The sequence below is a fragment of the Capra hircus genome, chromosome 5 (assembly GCF_001704415.2).
Source record: "Capra hircus breed San Clemente chromosome 5, ASM170441v1, whole genome shotgun sequence".
Classification (NCBI taxonomy): Eukaryota; Metazoa; Chordata; class Mammalia; order Artiodactyla; family Bovidae; genus Capra; species Capra hircus.
This window is the reverse complement of record NC_030812.1, coordinates 3,208,125-3,221,702: the sequence shown is the minus strand read 5'-3', so window position 1 is coordinate 3,221,702 and position 13,578 is coordinate 3,208,125.

Below are 13,578 nucleotides of genomic sequence, written 5' to 3'. Positions count from 1 at the left end.
GAATTTGGGTGAACTCCGGGAGTTGATGATGGACAGGAAGGCCTGACGTGCTGCAGGGGGTCGCAAAGAGTTGGACACGATTGAGTGACTGAACTGAACTTGTGTGGGGACCCCTGGGCACCTTCAGTCCAGATTGTCCTGAGAGCCTGACCCCTGGGGCCTACACCTCGGAAATGAAGGCACTATCTAATGAATTTGTAGAGAGCAGACATTTCAAGTAACTAGAAATCCTGATAAAATATAATATATGAAATAGTAAATGATGAAAACAGCAGAATAAGCCATAAAGAAAGGAGGCATGGCATGAAGTGGGATTATTGGATCAGTAATTTTTGAAAACTGATCAGATTCAGGGTATGAAAAGACTCAAGGGATGACCATGGAAGTGGACAATCTAAGTGGAAAAGATAAAAAAGCTCTTTGAGTATCAGAAATTTTAAAACCTAAGGAGTTCTAGAACTGGAAACAGCATGCATGTATGCATGTGAACGTTATATGAAGTGGGGACTTGGGATAAACAGAACATCTAAACTGGGTAACCAAATCTTTGAGGAGTGGTAGAACCAAACCAGAACCTCCACAGATAACAGTGTTAGAGAGAGTGATACAGCAGAAACACTTAATCCTTAATGCCTTGTTCTGAAAAAAGAATGAAGTACTCATAGTCAGTCTGGAATTGCTAATGTAGAAGAACAAAACATGTGAATTTGAAGGGGGGGAGGGACAAAAAAACAGGAAAAGGCATCAATCAAACACCCTATAAGGTGAAGGGCATTCTCAGAGTGAGGTCTGCTTTCCAAAGAAAGCAAGCAAAAAGAGTGACACAAAAGAAGACAAGGAAGGTTTATACATATGGCAGGGAAAGTCCAGTAGAAAATTTAAGGTTAATATTCACAGATCAATAGACAGATGGAAAGCTTAACAATTTAATTTCAGCAAACCCTTTGAGAGACAAGCAGGAATATATCTTATTTGGCCAGAGTGATATAGACCCTATTGTAAATTCAATATTGAAATACAGTGGGGAATATCAATGTATTTAGTGCATCACAATCCAGTATTAGTGAAAGAAAAATATACATATGCATATATATATATATGCATTATCTATCAAATTACTATATTGGCTTGGTACCAAACGAGTAGAAACATAACAGTAAAGAAAGGGAATCACTGAGTGGGCCAAGGGAGATGTCTTAATCTGGCTTTTTTTGTTGTTTGTTTGTTTTGTTTTGTTTTAAATTCTTCCAGCTTTATTGAGATATAATTGACATATAATATTGGGTTACACTTGTCTTAACACTTGTAAGGAGTACAGTTTGATGATTCTATATACAAATATATTGTGAAATGTTTACCACAATAAAGTTAATTAACACATCCTTTACCTTATATAGTTACTGTTTGGTTGTTATGGTGATAAAATTAAAGCTTCATTTTCATAGGAACTTTTCATTTTATAATACTATGTTGTTAACTGTGGCTATCATGCTGAACTTTGGACTCCCCAGAACTTATTCATCTTATAACTGAAAGTTTGTACCATTTGACCAGTTCAGTTCAGTCACTCAGTTGTGTCCAACTCTTTGCAACCCCAGGGACTGGAGCACGCCAGGCCTCCCTGTCCATCACCAACTCCCGGAGTTCACTCAAACTCATGTCCATCAAGTCGGTGATACAGTCCAACCATCTCATCCTCTGTCGTCCCCTGCTCCTTCTGCCCTCAATCTTTCCCAGCATCAGTGTCTTTTCAAATGAGACAGCTCTTCACATCAGGTGGCCATAATATTGGAGTTTCAGCTTCAGCATCAGTCTTTCCAATGAATATTCAGGATTGATTTCCTTTAGGATGGACGGGTTGGATCTCCTTGCAGTCCAAGGGACTCTCAAGAATCTTCTCCAACCTCACAGTTCAAAAGCATCAGTTTGTCAGTGCTCAACTTTCTTTATAGTACAACTCTCACATCCATACATGACTACTGGAGAAACCATAGCTTTGACTAGATGGAGCGTTATTGGCAAAGTAACGTCTCTGCTTTTTTGTTTATTTGTTTGTTTTTGTCTCTTTTTTTTTAATTTTTATTTTTACTTTAGTTTACTTTACTATACTGTATTGGTTTTGCCATACATTTATATGAATCCACCACGGGTGTACATGTGATCCCAAACATGAACCCCCCTCCCACCTTCCTCCCCACAACATCCCTCTGGGTCATCCCCGTGCATCAGCCCCAAGCATGCCGTATCCTGCATCAGACATAGACTGGTGATTCGATTCTTACATGATAGTATACATGTTTCAATGCCATTCTCCCAAATCATCCCACCCTCTCCCTCTCCCTCTGAGTCCAAAAGTCCGCTATACACATCTGTGTCTTTTTTGCTGTCTTGCATACAGGGTCATCATTGCCATCTTTCTAAATTCCATATATATGTGTTAGTATACTGTATAGGTGTTTTTCTTTCTGGCTTACTTCACTCTGTATAATCAGCTCCAGTTTCATTCATGTCATTAGAACTGATTCAAATGTATTCTTTTTAATGGCTGAGTAATACTCCATTGTATATATGTACCACAGCTTTCTTATCCATTCATCTGCTGATGGACATCTAGGTTGTTTCCATGTCCTGGCTATTATAAACAGTGCTGCGATGAACATTGGGGTACATGTGTCTCTTTTGATTCTGGTTTCCTCGGTGTGTATGCCCAGAAGTGGGATTGCTGGGTCATATGGCAGTAGTATTTGCAATTTTTTAAGGAATCTCCACATTGTTTTCCATAGTGGTTGTACTAGTTTGCATTCCCACCAACAGTGTAGGAGGGTTCCCTTTCCTCCACACCCTCTCCAGCATTTATTGTTTGCAGATTTTTGGATCGCAGAAATTCTGACTGGTGTGAAGTGGTACCTCATTGTGGTTTTGATTTGCATTTCTCTAATAATGAGTGATGTTGAGCATCTTTTCATGTGTTGGTTAGCCATCTGTATGTTAGCCATCTGTATGTCAGATGGCTTTGTTTTGAAAATTATCAAGTATATCCTTTGTCTTAAAGACAATGTGCTGTTGTTGCCTAGCTGCTAAGTCATAGCTGACTCTTTTGTGACTCCATGGATTGTAGCCCACCAGGCTTCACTGTCCATGGTATTTCTCAGGCAAGAATATTGAAGTGGGTTGCCATTTCCTTCTCCAGGGGATTTTTTTGTCTCAGGGATCCAAACCACGTTTCCTGATTTGGCAGGCAGATTTTCTACCACTGAGTCACTATTTCAGTTCAGTTCAGTTCAATTGCTCAGTCGTGTCCAACTCTTTGCGACCCTATGAATCGCAGCACGCCAAGGCCTCCCTGTCCATCACCGCTTCCCTGTCCATCACCATCTCCCGGAGTTCACTCAGACTCACGTCCAGAACCCCTTAAAGACAATGGAGGACTGTAAAAAGAATATATTTAAATAATGCCTGAAGATCAGACTTGAATTTTTAGTAAAATCACTTTGGGAATAAAATATAGGATAGATTGAAAGATGAACTGGAAGATTAAAATTCCAGTTATAAGAGAGTTGAATAGTCCATTCATTTCCTATCTTTACTGAATTCCCATTTGTGTAATAGCTCTGGGCGTCCTAATGAGGGATTCTACACTTTAGTAATATCTGATTCATTCCATTCAGGAAAGCATAGTTTCATGTTAGATTAGGAACAGTGATGGGGGAAGGATGCTTACTGCAATACAGAGTGATCAGTGAATTCCTCTAGCAACATGTCATGTGCTTCTTCAAGATACTGTTTGAGATTTTGAAAAATAATTCTGTTATATAATCTTAATATATTCAGTTATTGTTCCAGTATTTGATTCCTCCCGGGAATGGGATTTCATAGCTCTGCCCATTGACTTGCAATTCTTATTCTCACCAGAAGAACTTTAATACTTAATACATCTTCATCACTACTGACTGAGTTTGACCATATGACACTTTTTGACCAATACAAAACTAGAATCAGCCTGTTCTAAGCTAAGAATTCAAAAAGTACTGTGGGTTTCCATTTCATCTTCTTGATCAGCTTTCCTCTGTCCTGAGAACAATGTATCTAAAATAGTGAATGCACCTTCTGGCTAAGTCGTCAAATGAAAAGGTATGTGAATCAGATTTGATTGTGACCTTGAGCCAGGCCCAACTGAGCCCAACCGAGCCCAACCAAACTCATTCAAGCCTGGCAGAATCCAACAGGTCCCAGAAGGACCCAGCAGAACTGCAGTTGAGAAACAGCTTTTTTGGTGTAAACCACTGTTTTATTACTATTTGTTATGTGTTATTATTGATGCAAAAATTGAATATTAAATATTGTTTTTCCTTTTGAGATTACATACATATAAATATAATGTGTATATTTAGGTACTTATGCACGTACATCTGCAAATTGTGATACAGTAGATTGCAATGTTTTATAAAATAGCTAAATAAATACTCTTTAAATATCAAAACATATTTATGCATCTTTTAATCTCTTTCTTTTACTTTTAAAATATTTTTCTACAAATATAGATTTCCTTTCTCTTCCTTTTTATTTAAAACTTTTTCAAGGGGGGGCGGTCCTAAGATGGTGGAGGAAAAGGATGGGGAGACCACTTTCTCCCCCACAAATTCATCAAAAGAATATTTGAACGCTGAGTAAATTCCACAAAACAACTTCTGAATGCCAGCAGAGGACATCAGGCACCCAGAAAAGCAGCCCGTTGTCTTTGAAAGGAGGTAGGAAAAAATATAAAAGATAAAAAGAGAGACAAAAGAGGTAGGGATGGAGCTCCATCCTGGCATGGAAGGGAAGGGAGTCTTAAAAAAGAGAGAAGTTTCCAAATGCCAGGAAACACTATCACTGCTGAGTCTGTGGCAAGCCTTGGAACCACAGAGGGCAACATAACCAGGAGGAAAAATAAATAAATGATTAAACCCCACAGATTACATGCCCAATGGTAACTACCCCAGTGGAGAAGCAGCGCAGAAGCCTGCATCTGAAACTAGCAAGCGGGGGTTGGGCAGGGAGGCGAGGGCTGCATTGCTTAGAGTAAGGACCAGGCCTGAATGCCCCAAGGGCAATCTGAGGGAACTAACTTAGGATAGCAAACCAGACTGAGGGATAGCTACCACGTGGAAAGCCCTAACCTAAGACACTGCCAGGCCCACTCACAGAACAAAGGACTGACTGACTGCTGCTGCTGCTGCTAAACCGCTTGAGTCGTGTCCGACTCTGTGCGACCCCATAGACGGCAGCCCACCAGGCTCCCCCGTCCCTGGGATTCTCCAGGCAAGAACACTGGAGTGGGCTGCCATTCCCTTCTCCAATGCATGAAGGTGAAAAGAGAAAGCGAAGTCACTTAGTCGTGTCCGACTCTTTGTGACCCCATGGACTGCAGCCTACCAGGCTCCTCCATCCATGTGATTTTCCAGGCAAGAGTACCGGAGTGGGGTGCCATTGCCTTCTCCAAAAGGACTGACTAGAGCTACGTAAAAAGTCCAAACCTAAGACACCATCAGGCCCATTCACAGAACAAAGGACTGGGCAGAGCTAGCCCGGCCCATCCCCCTGCTTGGTGACAGGCAGGCAAGGGCAGCCAGGACCAGAAGGGGGCAATCGCAGCCCCAAAGAATCATTATCTACCAAACTGCAAGCAGGCTTCGTTGCTAATCAAGACTTCTTGGGATTCTGGACGGTCAACATCCACCTGAGAAGGTGCGCTGGTTGTACACCCAGAAAACCAAGCGGCAGGGATGGGGAGGAGATAAATCGCACTGACCACACTCACCAAACACCTGTTCACCTGAGCTGCTCAGACACAAAACACAGGCCCAACCGAGTCTGCACCTCTGGGGACTACCCTCGTGCCTGAACCTGAGCGGCTTAGACCTGGGAGGTGCATGCATCCCAGGGCCGGCCTCAGTTGATTCCTGGCAGAGCAACCTAGAGCCTGAGCAGTGTGGGCAGAGAGGGCACACACGCTGTGAGTGGGGGTAGGCCCAGTGTGGCTGAGACACTGCGAGCACATGCCAGCGTTATTTGTTTGCAGCGTCCCTCCTTCCCCATAGCACGACTGAACAAGCGAGCCTAAAAAAGTGTCCACCACCGCCCCCTTGTGTCAGGGTAGAAATTAGACACTGAAGAGACCAGCAAACAGAAGCTAAAACAGAGGGAACCTCTTTGGAAGTGACAGGTGCAATAGATTAAAACCCTGTAGTTAGTACTGACTACAGAGGAAGGGGCCTATAGATCTTGAGAAATACAAGCCAGATCAAGGAACTATCCGAAAATGAACTGACCTCACACTGCCCACAACAACACCAGAGAAAGTCCTAGATATATTTTTACTAGTTTTACTATCATACTTTATTTTTTAAATTTTTAAATCCTCTATTACTCCTTTAATTTTCATTTCTATAACCTACTATTACTTTGCAAAAAGAGAGAGAGAGAGAGAGAGAATCTATTAAAAAATAGGAAAAGAAAAGCAAACTTCATATATATATATATATATATATATTTCTTCTGACTTTTTTTTTCTTTTCTTTTTTTCTTTAATACTGTATTTTTGAAAATCCAACCTCTACTCTAGATTTTTAATCTTTGATTTTGGCATTTCTAATCAATTTTGTACCTTTAAGAACCCAATCTTCAGTATCCATTTACTTGGGAATGAGATCACTGGCCTGATTGCTCTCTCTGCCTTTGGACTCTCCTTTTTCTCCACCAGATCACCTCTATCTCCCCTCTCCCTCTTCTCTTCTCTACTCAACTCTGTGAATCTCTTTGTGTGTTCTGGACAGTGGAGAACACTTAGGGACCTGATTACTGGCTGGATCTGTCTCTCTCCTTTTGATTCCCCCATTTTATCCTCCTGGCCACCTCTGTCTCCTTCCTCCCTCTTCTCTTCTCTGTGTAACTCCGTGAATATCTCTAAGGGATCCAGACTGTGGAGAACACATAGGTAAGTGATTACTGGCTAGCATGCTCTCTCCTCTTTTGATTCCACGTCATCTCATCCTGGTCACCTCTATCTCCCTCCCCCCTCTTCTCTTCTCCATGTAACTCTGTGTACCTCTCCTGGTGTCCCTCACTGTGGAAAAACTTTTCATCATTAACCTAGATGTTTTATCATCAATGCTGTATATATGGAGAAGCCTTGAGACTACTGTAAAAACAGACTGAAAACCAGAAGTAGGAGGCTTAAGTCCAAATCCTGAGAACACCGGAGAACTCCTGACTCCAGGGAACATTAATTGACAGGAGTTCATCAAACGCTTCCATACAAACACTGAAACCAAGCACCACCCAAGAGACAACAAGTTCCAGAGCAAGACATACCATGCAAATTCTCCAGCAACACAGGAACACAGCCCTGAGCTCCAATATACAGGCTGCCCAAAGTTACTCCAAAACCATAGACATCTCATAACTCATCACTGGACACTTCATTGCACTCCAGAGAGAAGAAATCCAGGTCTACCCACCAGAACACCAACACAAGCTTCCCTAACCAGGAAACTTTGACAAGCCACCCATAGAACCCCACCCACAGTGAGGAAACACCACAATAAAGGGAACTCCACAAACTGCCAGAATACAGAAAGGCCACCCCAAACACAGCAATATAAACAAGATGAAGAGACAGAGGAATACCCAGCAGGTAAAAGAATAGGATAAATTCCCAACAAACCAAACAAAAGAGGAAAAGATAGGGAATCTACCTGATAAAGAATTCTGAATAATGATAGTGAAAATGATCCAAAATATTCAAAACAAAATGGAACCACAGATAAACAGCCTGGAGACAAGGATTGAGAATATGCAAGAAAGGTTTAACAAGGACCTAGAAGAAATAAAAAGAAGTCAATATAAAATGAAAAATTCAGTAAATGATATCAAAAACACTCTAAAGGGAACCAACAGTAGAATAACAGAGGCAGAAGATAGGATTAGATAGTGAAATAGAAGTTAGAATGGTAGAAATAAATGAGTCAAAGAGGAAAAAAGAAAAACGAATTAAAAGAAATGAGGACAATCTCAGATACCTCCAGGACAATATGAAACACTCCAACATTCGAATTATAGGAGTCCCAGAAGAAGAGGACAAAAAGAAAGACCATGAGAAAATACTTGAGGAGATAATAGTTGAAAACTTCCCTAAAATGGGCAAGGAAATAATCACCCAAGTCCAAGAAATCCAGAGAGTCCCAAACAGGAAAAACCCAAGGCAAAACACCCCAAGACATATATTAATCAAATTAACAAAGATCAAACACAAATAACAAATATTAAAAGCAGCAAGGGAAAAACAACAAATAACACACAAGGGGATTCCCATAAGGATAACAGGTGATCTTTCAATAGAAACTCTTCAGACCAGAAGGGAATGGCAAAACATACTTAAAGTGATGAAAGAAAATAACCTACAGCCCAGATTACTGTACCCAGCAAGGATATCATTCAAATATGAAGGAAAAATCAAAAGCTGAGAGAATTCAGCACCACCAAACCAGCTCTCCAACAAATGATAAAGGATCTTCTCTAGACAGGAAACACAAAAAAGGGTGTATAAACTAGAACCCAAACCAATAAAGTAAATGGCAATGGGATCATACTTTTCAATAATTCCCTTAAACGTAAATGGTTTGAATGCCCCAACCAAAAGACAAAGACTGGCTGAACAGATACAAAAAAAAAAAAAAAAAAAAACAAAAAACTATATATGCTGTTTACAAGAGATCCACCTCAAAACAAGGGACATATTCCATATAAATAGAGACCAAAAGAAAGCAGGAGTAGCAATACTCATATCAGATAAAATAGACTTTAAAACAAAGGCTGTGAAAAGAGACAAAGAAGGACACTACATAATGATCAAATGATCAATCCACGAAGATGTAAAAATTATACATATATATGTACCCAACTTAGAAGCATTGCAATATGTAAGAAAAATGCTAACAAGTATGAAAGAGGAAATTAACAATAACAAAATAATACTGGGAGACTTGAATACACCACTCACACCTATGCATAGATCAACTGAACAGAAAATTAACAAGGAAACACAAACTTTAAAGGATACAATAGATCAGTTAGACCTAATTGATATCTGTAGGAGATTTCACCCCAAAACAATGAATTTCACCTTTTTCTCCAGTGCAGTAGGAACCTTCTCCAGATACATCACATCCTGGACCATTAATCTAGCCTGGTTAAATTCAAAATAATTGAAATCATTCCAACTTCTTTTCTGACCACAATGCAATAAGATTAGATGTCAATTACAGGAGAAAAACTTAAAAATTCCAGGATATGCAGGCTGAACAACATGCTGCTGAATAACAAATCACAGAAAAAATAATAAAAAAAAAATAATCAAAATGTGGATAGAAAAGAATGAAAATGAAAACATAACAACCCAAAACCTGTGGGACACTACAAAAGCAGTGCTAAGGGGAAGGTTCATAGAAATACAGGTATACCTCAAGAAACAAGAAAAAATTAAAATAAATAGCCCAACTCTACATGTACAGCAACTAGAAAAAGAAGAAATGAAGAACCCCAGGGTTAGTAGAAGGAAAGAAATCTTAAAAAATTAGGGCAGAAATAAATGCAAAAGAAACAAAAGAGACCATAGCAAAAATCAACAAAGCCAAAAGCTGGTTCTTTGAAAGGATAAATAAAATTGACAAACCATTAGCCAGACCCATCCAGAAAACACAGGAGAAAAATCAAACCAATAAAATTAGAAATGAAAATGGAGAGATCACAACAGACAACACAGAAATACAAAGGATCATAAAAGACTACTATCAGCAATTATATGCCAATAAAATGGACAACTTGGAAGAAATGGACAAATTCTTAGAAAAGTAAAATTTTCCAAACCTGAACAAAAAAGAAATAGAAAATCTTAACACACCCATCACAAGCACGGAAATTGAAACTGTAATCAGAAATCTTCCAGCAAACAAAAGCCCAGGCCCAGACAGCTTCACAGCTGAATTCTACCAAAACTTTAGAGAAGAGCTAACACCTATCCTACTCAAACTCTTCCAGAAAATTGCAGAGGAAGGTAAACTTCCAAACTCATTCTATGAGGCCACCATCACCCTAATACCAAAACCTGACAAAGATGGCCACAAAAAAAAAAAAAAAAAAAAAAGAAAACTACAGGCCAATATCACTGACGAACATAGATGCAAAAATCCTTAACAAAATTCTAGCAATCAGAATCCAACAACACATTAAAAAGATCATGCACCATGACAAAGCGGGCTTTATCCCAAGGATACAAGGATTCTTCAATATCTGCAAATCAGTCAATGTAATACACCACATTAACAAATTGAAAAATAAAAGCCATATGCTTATCTCAATAGATGCAGAGAAAGCCTTTAACAAAATTCAACATCCATTAATGATAAAAACTCTCCAGAAAGTAGGCATAGAAGGAACATACCTCAACATAATAAAAGCTATATATGACAAACCCACAGCAAACATTATCCTCAATGGTGAAAAATTGAAGCATTTCCCCTAAAGTCGGGAGCAAGACAAGGGTGCCTATTTTCACCACTACTATTCAACATAGTTTTGGAAGTTTTGGCCACAGCAATCAGGGCAGAAATAGAAATAAAAAGAATCCAAACTGGAAAAGAAGTAAAACTCTCACTGTTTGCAGACGACATGATCCTCTACATAGAAAACACTAAAGACTCCACCAGAAAATTACTAGAGCTAATCAATGAATGCTCAAACTACCGCACAACTGCACTCATCTCACACACTAGTAAAGTAATGCTCAAAATTATCCAAGCCAGGCTTCAGTAACACATGAACCGTGAACTTCCTGATGTTCAAGCTGGTTTTAGAAAAGGCAGAGGAACCAGATATCAAATTGTCAAAATCCTCTGGATCATCAAAAACCAAGAGAGTTCCAGAAAAAAAAAAAAATCTATTTCTGCTTTATTGACTATGCCAAAGCCTTGGACTGTGTGGATCACAAGAAACTGTGGAAAATTCTGAAAGAGATGGGAATACCAGACCACCTGACCTGCCTCTTGAGAAACTATATGCAGGTAAGGAAGCAACAGTTCGAACTGGACGTGGAACAACAGACTGGTTCCAAATAGGAAAAGGAGTACGTCAAGGCTGTATATTGTCACCCTGCTTATTTAACTTCTATACAGAGTACATCATGAGAAACACTGGGCTGGAAGAAGCACAAGCTGGAATTAAGATTGCCGGGAGAAATATCAATAACCTCAGATATGCAGATGACACCACCCTTATGGCAGACAGTGAAGAGGAATTAAAAAGCCTCTTGATGAAAGTGAAAGTGGAGAGTGAAAATGTTGGCTTAAAACTCAACATTCAGAAAACTAAGATCATGGCATCTGGTCCCATCACTTCATGGGAAATAGATGGGGAAACAATGGAAACAGTGTCAGACTTTATTTTTTGGGGCTCCAAAATCACTGTAGATGGTGATTACAGCCATGATATTAAAAGACGTTTATTTCTTGGAAGGAAAGTTATGACCAACCTAGATAGCATATTGAAAAGCAGAGACATTGCTTTCCCAACGAAGGCCCATCTAGTCAAGGCTATGATTTTTCCAGTGGTCACATATGGATGTGAGAGTTGGACTATGAAGAAAGCTGAGCACAGAATAATTGATTCTTTTGAACTGTGGTGTTGGAAAAGACTTTTGAGAGTCCCTTGGACTGCATGGAGATCCAACCAATCCATTCTGAAGGAGATCAGTCCTGGGTGTTCTTTGGAAGAAATGATCCTAAAGCTGAAACTCCAGTACCTTGGCCACCTCATGTGAAGAGTTGACTCATTGGAAAATACTGATGCTGGGATGGATTGGGGGCAGGAGGAGAAGGGCACAAGAGAGGATGAGATGGCTGGATGGCATCACCAACTCGAAGGACGTGAGTTTGAGTGAACTCTGGGAGTTAGTGATGGACATGGATGCCTGGCGTGCTGCAATTCATGGAGTCGCAAAGAGTCGGACATGACTGAGTGACTGTACTGAACTGAATCAATGAATATAATAAAGTTGCACGGTGTAAAATCAACACACAGAAATCCCTTGCATTCCTATACAGTAATAATGAGAAAAAAGAAGAGAAATTAAGGAAATGATTCCATTCACCATTGCAATGAAAAGACTAAAATACTTAGGAATATATCTACCTAAAGAAACAAAAGACCTCTCTATACAGAAAACCATAAAACACTGGTGAAAGGAATCAAAGAGGACGCTAATAGATGGAGAAATATACCCTGTTCTTGGATCAGAAGAATCAATAAAGTGAAAATGAGCAAACTACCCAAGCAATCTATAGATTCAATGCAATCCCTATCAAGCTACCAGCCACATTTTTCACAGAACTAGAACAAATAGTTTCAAGATTTGTATGGAAATACAAAAAACCTCGAATAGCCAAAGCAATCTTGAGAATAAAGAATGAAAGTGGAGGAATCAACCTGTCTGACTTCAGGCTCTACTAGAAAGCCACAGTCATCAAGACGTGTGGTACTGGCACAAATACAGACATATAGATCAATGGAACAAAATAGAAAGCCCAGAGATAAACGCATGCATCTATGGACACCTTATCTTTGACAAAGAGGGCAAGAATATACAATGGAGAAAAGACAATCTCGTTAACAAGTGGTGCTGGTCAACTATTTGTAAAAGAATGAAACTAGAACACTTTCTAACACCATACACAAAAATAAACTCAACATGGTTTAAAGATCTAAATGTAAGACCAGAAACTATAAAACTCCTAGAGGAGAACCTAGGCAAAACACTCTCTGACATAAATCAAAAAATGGGCCAAAGAACTAAGTAGACATTTCTCCAAAGAAGACATACGGATGGCTAACAAACACATGAAAAGATGCTCAACATCACTCATTATTAGAGAAATGCAAATCAAAACCACAATGAGGTACCACTTCACACCAGTCAGAATGGCTGCGATCCAAAAATCTGCAAGCAATAAATGCTGGAGAGGGTGTGGAGAAAAGGGAACCCTCCTACACTGTTGGTGGGAATGCAAACTAGTACAGCCACTATGGATAACAGTGTGGAGATTCCTTAAAAGATTGCAAATAGAACTACCTTATGACCCAGCAATCCCACTTCTGGGCATACACACTGAGGAAACCAGAATTGAAAGAGACACATGTACCCCAATGTTCATCGCAGCACTGTTTACAATAGCCAGGACATGGAAACAACCTAGATGTCCATCAGCAGATGAATGGATAAGAAAGCTGTGGTACATATACACAATGGAGTATTACTCAGCCATTAAAAAGAATTCATTTGAATCAGTTCTGATGAGATGGGTGAAACTGGAGCCAATTATACAGAGTGAAGTAAGCCAGAAAGAAAAACACCAATACAGTATACTAACACATATATATGGAATTTAGGAAGATGGCAATGACGACCCTGTATGCAAGACAGGAAAAAAGACACAGATGTGTATACCAGACTTTTGGACTCAGAGGGAGAGGGAGAGGGTGGGATGA